Below are 9,078 nucleotides of genomic sequence, written 5' to 3'. Positions count from 1 at the left end.
GGTGTGTTTATGTCTCCGAAACTTAGCAGTTTGGCAAAAGTGACTGATAGAATAAGTACTAGGCTTACAAAAAATAAGTTCTGGGGTTGATTTCTTCAACTACAGGTAGTGCTCTAGCATGGCTGTAGTCAAATGACTGAACGTGTAAAAGAGTTACAGAGGAAAGAGTATATCTACAGGGTGTCCACAAAGTCTGGGTACATGACAATTAACACATACTTTAAGAAATTGTTATTTCTTATATTTAATTGTTTAGGTTATGATTTTATTTACTTCATATACGCACGTGGGGATTAACACATACTTTAAGAAATTGTTATTTCTTATATTTAATTGTTTATGTTATGATTTTAGTTACTCCATGTACCCAGTCTTTGTGGACATCTGAATACACCAACCTTTTAGTGTTTAAACTAGCCATATCTGGCCCAAATATTCCACTCTTTTAGTTTTGCAAGTGGTATCAAAAAGTTCCTGGACTAGCTATGTTTAATAAAAAATAACTTATTTACCTAAGTTTTAACATCATCTCCTTTGCATATTTACAAACATTGTTTCGTACATTGGGCCTCATTCGTACATTGGGCCTCACCGAGGCGATGACTACGGACCGAGACCTTTGGAAATGGGCTGTGCGTGAGAAGACCCGGCAAGCCAAGTAAGATCGTTGCCAGTGCCCCTGGACTGGTTCTTGTGCGGGTGGCACATGAGATGCACCATTTTGAGCGTGGCCGTTGCCAGTACCGCCTGACTGGCTCCTGTAGGATTTTCGAGCGAGATCGTTGCCAGTGCCCCTGGACTGGCTTGTGCGGGTGGCACATAAAAGACACCATTTCGAGCGTGGCCGTTTTCGTGCGGGTGACACGTAAAAGCACCCACTACACTCTCTGAGTGGTTGGCGTTAGGAAGGGCATCCAGCTGTAGAAACTCTGCCAAATCAGACTGGAGCCTGGTGTTGCCATCCGGTTTCACCAGTCCTCAGTCAAATCGTCCAACCCATGCTAGCATGGAAAGCGGACGTTAAACGATGATGATGATGATGATTGTTTTGAATTTAATCTTACTTTATCGCAACAACTTCAATATTTTGATGATAGGATGGTTTACTTTTATGATTGCCATTACAAGTAGGAGGACAAAACCAGATCTGATCAGTTTGAACTTAAAACAAGTGGAATATTTGGGCCAGATATAGCTGGTTTAAATGCTAAAAAGTTGGTGTATTCTAGATATACTCTTTATGATCCCAACATTCCTGCCACTTTTGGAATCCAGCCTGGAAGTCATTTTCCATAAGTGAGTCTAGGACCTTCTGCAATTCACTCTGAATCTTGACAATGGTGTTAAAACAGTGATCTTTGAGGTGCCTTTTTATCTTGGGGAAGAGATAGAAGCCTGAAGGTGCTAAATTTGATGAACAGGGCAGGTGCAGAAGCGACAACAATTTGCTTTTGGTGAGAAATTCACAAGTGAGGAGAGCTCAGTGACAGGGTGTGTTGTTGTCAGGAAGAATCCAATTCTTTGCGCTCCACAGATTCGGTTACTTTCACCAAATGTCCTCACACACACACACACACACACACACACACACACACACATGTATAGATATTAAACATCAAATGGAAGAATTACATAATCAAAAAATGATGTCCTAGAAGAGGTACCAACAGTTGAATTACAGAATTCCTTATCAAATATTTTTCAGTAAATTAAGCACTGAGAAAAGACCACAATGATATCCGCTCTATGTAATAACTGACACTGTCGGTTATGATGACAAGGGTTCCAGCTGATCCGATCAACAGAACAGCCTGCTCATGAAATTAACATGCAAGTGGCTGAGCACTCCAGAAACACATGTACTCTTAATGTAATGTTCAGGGAGATTCAGCATGACACAGAGTGTGACAAAACTGGCCTTTTGAAATACAGGTATTACTCATTTTTGTTAGCTGAGTAGACTGGAGCGATGTGAAATAAAATGTCTTGTTCAAGAACACAATGCACCACTGAGAACTGAACTCATGACCTTATGATCATGAGCTGAATATCCCAAACCACTTAGCCATGCACCTTCACCCTATGTAATAAAGACCAGCTAAAATCAACCTTCAAAATGACTAGAAATGAAACAAAGACAGGAATCTAAAATGCAGGATTATTCCAAAATTTTTTTGAAGTCAAAAGGAAAAGAAAAGTTGGAGTAAAACACAAAGACTGCAATGTGCAATAACAGCCAGGTTTTCCTACAACAAGATCTTGCGTTCTTTATTTTCTAACTGTTACACATGAGAATTGGCCTTCTCAGTCATCAATGCTATTTAACATGAAAGAACCATTGTAAATGAGGAGGAAATTGGAAGTCTCAGACATGAGAAACAGCTGATTACATACATATAACTGTTCATGAATATATGCATTTCTATAATGAAGCATCCAATATTTCAATGACAGAATTTGTTATTCATAAATATACCTACCTACCTACCTACCTACCTACCTGCCTGCCTGCCTGCCTGCCTGCCTAACACACACATGCATGTATATATACACATATATTTGTACTTATATATATATATATATATATATGTATATATACACATATATTTGTACTTATAGTGGAGGCGCAATGGCCCAGTGGTTAGGGCAGTGGACTTGCGGTCATAGGATCGCAATTTCGATTCCCAGACCGGGTGTTGTGAGTGTTTATTGAGCGAAAACACCTAAATCTCCACGAGGCTCTGGCAGGGGATGGTGGCGAACCCTGCTATACTCTTTCACCACGACTTTCTCTCACTCTTATTTCCTGTTTCTGTTGTACCTGTATTTCAAAGGGCCAGCCTTGTCACACTGTGTCACGCCGAACATCTCCGAGAACTACGTCAAGGGTACACGTGTCTGTGGAGTGCTCAGCCACTTGCACGTTAATTTCACGTGCAGGCTGTTCCGTTGATCGGATCAACTGGAACCCTCATCGTCATGAGTGACGGAGTGCCAACAATTGCACTTATATTACTTTCAAATTTTGATGCAAAGCCAGTAATTTTGGGCAAATGAAAAAGTTGATTACATCAATCTCAGTGTTCAACAAGTACTTATTTCATCAACCCTGAAAAGATGAAAGGCGAAGCTGACCCTGGTGGCATTTGAACTCAAAACATAGAAATGGAGGAAATGCTGCTAAGAATTTTGCCTGGCATGCTAACGATTCTGCCTGCTTGCTGTCTTATATTCATACTTATTGTTGTGTGTGTGTTGGCACTCCGTCGCTTACGACGTTGAGGGTTCTTGTTGATCCGATCAACGGAACAGCCAGTTCGTGAAATTAACGTGCAAGTGACTGAGCACTCCACAGACACGTGTACCCTTAAGGTAGTTCTCGGGGATATTCAACGTGACACAGTGTGACAAGGCTGACCCCTTTGAATTATAGGCACAACAGAAACAGGAAGAAAGAGTGAGAGAAAGTTGTGGTGAAAGAGTACAGCAGGGTTCGTCACCATCCCCTGCTGGAGCCTCGTGGAGCTTTAAGTGTTTTCACTCAATAAACACTCACAACGCCCGGTCTGGAAATCGAAACTGCGATCCTATGACTGTGAGTCCACTGCCCTAACCACTGGGCCATTGTGCCTCCACATTCATACTTATATTGATGAATATAAGTACTTCTGAAGCAAAGTATCTTGTTTTTAGTGTTATGCTATGGCATGCACATATATATATGTGGTGATGTGTGTATGTTATTTGTTTTTTTTGTTTTTTTTTTATTTATTCAATAGTAGAAATTGCCACTTTGCAAGGCTACTGGAATGATGGAAATTAAAGGAAAAAAAGCGAGAAGAAAATATCAAGATATTAAGGGGAGTGGTGGGGAGAGAAGAGAAAAAAAATACAGAGAAGTAAGCAGTATATTTAAATAGAAATGGTACAGAGATGGAAGTAAGTATGTCAGTGAAAGTCTATGATACAATGAGAGAGAGAGAGAGAGAGAGAGAGAGAGAGAGAGAGAGAGAGAGAGAGAGAGAGAGAGAGAGAGAGAGGTATTGAAATAGAAAGTGAGGATGTGGTATTTAAGAGATGCTAAGATTAGAATGAGATGGCAAGGTTATGATTCAATTTGATTCAAAAGAATTTCAGCCAAGCAAAAACATCTGAATCTCTGAACAAATTAATCAGGTTGTTTGAATCCATCAATATGCAGTTTTACAGATGTGGTGGTAAGGAATCAAAAATTATAAAAAAAAAAAAATAAAACAAGAAAATTCTTACAATTTTGTCTGTGAAAATGGATAAAAGTGAATAAAATGGTCATGCTTGATTGATAGCTTTTTATTAAATAGAAGAGAATGTTAGAGAAAGTAAGAAAGAATGTGATACAGGGTGAGTTTATTGATATAGATGGATAAACAGAGACATGATATAGGAAACTAGCTTTAGAGACAAACAGATACATACATACATACATACATACATACATACAGATATATACATACATAGTGGCTGTGTGGTAAGAACCACTGCATGGCACCTTGTGCAAGTGTCTTCTAATATAGCCTCGGTCTGACCAAAGCATTGTCAGTGGATTTGGTAGACGAAAACTGAAAGAAGCTCATCTTATATATATATATATATATATATATATATATATATATGTATATATGTATGTATTTGTGTTGTGTCTGTATTTGACAAGTGATGTTGGTGTGTTTACATCCCCGTAACATAGCAGTTCAGTAAAAGAGAGTGATAGAATAAGTACTAGGCTTACAAAGAATAAGTCCTGGGGTCAATTTGTTCGACTAAAGGCAGTGCTCCAGCATAGCCACCATCAAATGACTGAAACAAATAAAAGAATAAAAGATATATATATATATATATATATATATATATATATATATATATATATATATATATATGTATATATATATAAAACAAAGGATATATAAGCATGTATACACACATATATGTACATACTTACATCCATGTGTATATAGATGCATATTCGGGTACAGGACATTAGAAAAATGAACTACAGACAACGGAACGAACACTATTCTAAACTAGGCGTTTCAAATATATACATATATATATATATATATATATATATATATATATATATATATATATATATATATATATATATATATATATATGTTCTGCACGCACTTGTGCAGTGTCCAACCATTTCGGAGCTGTGGGCTTATGTCGAACGACTGCTGTCGCGTGTGGGACGAGTCGGTTTATCAACCGAGTCTATCGTCAATATCGTCATGCCTCCTTCTTTTAAACGGGAAGGAAGAGCTGTATTTATCGTACTTGTGGCTATGGCGAAAGAATGCATCTGGTGGACGCGTCTGAAAGGATTAGAGACAAATACTTTCCTCTCTGGTCAATCTCTCATCAACTTTTTCAAGTATCACTTGAAAAGGAAGGTGAGAGTAGAGAGGCAAGTGTTGTCTAGCAAATGTTTCGAAAAAAGATGGATACATGTAGCAAGAATGGCATGTATAAATGACGAAGCCACCTTGACCATGATTCTATAAAACGTTTAAAAATTTTGTAAACAGAGAGTTACTTACGTTTCTTGCATAAATAAAAGAAATTTTATTTAATAAACTGTGACACTAAGGACCGAGGTTACCATGGTCTTTTCGTAGGTTTTTCTTTCCACGGATAACCTCCCCATTTATTGGGAATTTTCTGTATTATTTCCTATTTTTTGTAAATACCCCAAACGTTTTGCGATGTTTTTTTTCATCGTTGTCCCCACTTTTGTTTTTTTTCTCTGCTTTGTTTTCGCCCCCCTCGAAAAGAAAAACTCTACATTTGTATTTTGTCCCCTCTGTGTTGAGCCCTGCGTGGCTAATAAAGAAACCTATCTAGCTATCTATCTATCTATTTATCTATCTGTCTTCCTCTATCTTTCTATCTATCCCTCTGTCCTGGCCTCTACTTCACTGCTATACCCTTCTGTCCCTTCCTCCTTGTTCCACTTCCTCTCTGCTCTCGTGTGACCTGTGGTCTGCTTTCTTTTCACTCTAGCCACTGTGAAGGCAAGATGAACTACTAGCGTTCTACCTCAGATTCGCGTTTGGCCGTATGGCTTTTGAATGTTGTTTTCACTGTCCAATTTTTCCTGTCTTGGTTTGTGTTTGCCACCTTGGAATCCTCTGTGTAGTGGGTTGATCCACTACTCAGGAAGAGACTATTCTAGAGTACGTTCTGTCTAATCTTCGAAACGTCTAGTTAGAATAGAGACAGCTGATGAAGGAATATTCCAAGTGGCTTTCTGTTTTCCTATGTGTTCGTTCCGTTGTCTGTAGTTCATTGTTCTAACATCCTGTACCCTGATATGCATATATATACACATGTAGATGTAAGTATGTACATATATGTGTGTATACATGTATATATATTCTTTGTATTATATATATATATATATATATATATATATATTATTAAAAAATATGGCAAAAAATCATATATTAATTAATATCGATTAATTAGTAGGAAGCTAACACATTTAAAGAATCAAAGAGATTCAGAAACAGTATCTGCAATCTCAGGGGATTAAAGTACATTTTTATATATGACGTTGACCACTAACGTGGACATTCAATGTGCTAGAAATAGATCACATCTTGTGTCCAATAAGACCTAAATTGTTCTCAACATGAAATATAGCGTGATACCAAAACGTAAGCGGGCAAGACATTTAAAATCACCGAAAAGGAACATTATTAAACAGGGACCGGTTTCGAAATTTAACAATCTTACCGACTGTCTATTTCTCTTCAGCCTGATTTGTAATGGAACCATAATCATCAGAACCCCATACAAAGTTGCCCACCGCCATAGGTGCGCGTGTATATGGTTCTAATAATTACAGCTTAATGGTAAAATTCAAAAGTCTTCGTTTTGGCGTGCTAATTCCAGGAATATGTCTGCAGAGAATATTTACTGCATCGCATATATCCAGTATGAGAACTCGGTAAGGGTTAATATATTATTAAAAAATATGGCAAAAAACATATATTAATTAATATTGATTAATTACCAGGAAGCTAGCACATTTAAAGAATCAAAGAGATTCAGAAATCATCATCATCATGATTATTGTTTTAACTGCTTTTTCCATGCTGGTATGTTTTGGACAAAATGTACTGAAGAAGTATTCCATGACCAAAATCTCATCGTTGAATAAAAGCTGGTGGCTTGATGGGAATCCACTCATAAAACTCTGTTCCAATAAGTCTTCGTCCAACTCAGGCCAGTGTGGAAAAGTGCATGCAAAAGAAACAAATTATGTGTGTGTGAGTGTATTCAATTATGTAGCACTGGTATGAATGCTTTTTATGTGTCTTTTCAAGCTCAGCAAATTGCCAGAAGTCTCAGTCCCTCGTCATCTCCTCAGTGAGGCCCAACATCTGGAGATGCTTCTTCACCACCTCATCCCACATCTTCCACAGGTTCCCTCCACAATTAGAGATTGGTACTTCTTTAGGCAACTTTTCTCATCCATATGCATTACACGACCATACCAGCATAGTCTTCTCTCCTGCATGTAACATCTGTTGTCTCTCATTCTCAATATTTCTCTTCTACATGCACATTGACATTATCTATCCAACAGGAAAAGGTTGACAGTGACTTCGAAGTTTTGGTTTACTAGCCATCATCAGATGCTTTGGTGAGCTGAAACTTCAAAGACTCTAAAAAACTTTTCCTCGTAAAAATTAATAGATATGGTCCTCTACTTGTTGGGTGGTCCTTCTGTTTAATATTCAACTATTTTTATATATAACTCAACATAAAAACAAACAATAGGCCCCCCACACACACACGATGTGTGGCAAGTACTATACTTGCTAACTTTCAAGTTCAGTACAGTAACACTCACACATACATACAGTATGTTATCATCATCATCATATAATGAATGATCATTATTATCGTTCCAAAGCTGCTTTCCATGTTGGCATGGGTTGGACGGTTCAACAAGAGCTGATGTTTGGAGGAATATGTCTTGATTTAATGTCTCAGATTTGGTGTGGTTTCAATAGTTTGATGCTCTTCCAACACCAATTATTTTATAACATGCATTGGGGAGAATTCTGTCATGGCACTACATCATCATCATCACCATCATCATCATCATCATCATCGTTTAACGTCCGCTTTCCATGCTAGCATGGGTTGGACGATTTGACTGAGGACTGGCGAATCAGATGGCTGCACCAGGCTCCAATCTTATCTGGCAGAGTTTCTACAGCTGGATGCCCTTCCTAATGTCAACCACTCCGAGAGTGTTGTGGGTGCTTTTACGTTCCACCGGCACAAAGGCCAGTCAGGTGGTACTGACAACGGCCATGCTCAAGTGGTGTCTTTTACATGCCACTTGCACAGGAGCCAGTCCAGCGGCACTGGCAACAACCTTGCTCAAATGTTTTTTTCACATGCCACTGGCACAAGTGCCAGTAAGGCGACACTGGTAACGAACATGTTCAAATGGTGCATTTTACATGCCACCGGCACGGAAGCCAGTGAGTTGCTCTGGCAGCGATCACACTCGGATGGTGTTCTTAGTGCTCCACTGACACAGGTGCCAGTCATCGATTTTGAGTTCAGTCCATTATCACTGAAGATTTGGGCATGTGACTCGTGTCTGCCAAGTTTGAGCCAAAACTGCTTTCAGCTGACCAAAAAGACACACAGGTTTCAGTGGCACAAAATCTCTTTGATTGTGTTGAGAACGATGAGAACATTTTGAAAACTTTGTGTAAGCCTCTGGGCAGGTATCACACACACACACACACACACACATTGTTTTACTCATTTATTTGTTTCAGTCATTTGAATGTGGCCATGCTGGAGCACCGCCTTTAGTCGAACAAATCAACCCCAGCACTTATTCTTTGTAAGCCTAGTACTTATTCTATTGATATCTTTTGCTGAACTGTTAAGTTACAGGGACGTAAACACACCATTATCAGTTGTCAAGCAATTTTGTGGTGGGGGGTGGGGGGGGGTGGACAAACATAGACACGCAAACATATATATATATATACATGACAGGCT

This window comes from Octopus bimaculoides, chromosome 3 (genome assembly GCF_046866305.1).
Source record: "Octopus bimaculoides isolate indiv1 chromosome 3, ASM4686630v1, whole genome shotgun sequence".
In the NCBI taxonomy this organism is placed as follows: domain Eukaryota; kingdom Metazoa; phylum Mollusca; class Cephalopoda; order Octopoda; family Octopodidae; genus Octopus; species Octopus bimaculoides.
Note: the sequence above shows the minus strand (reverse complement) of the source record.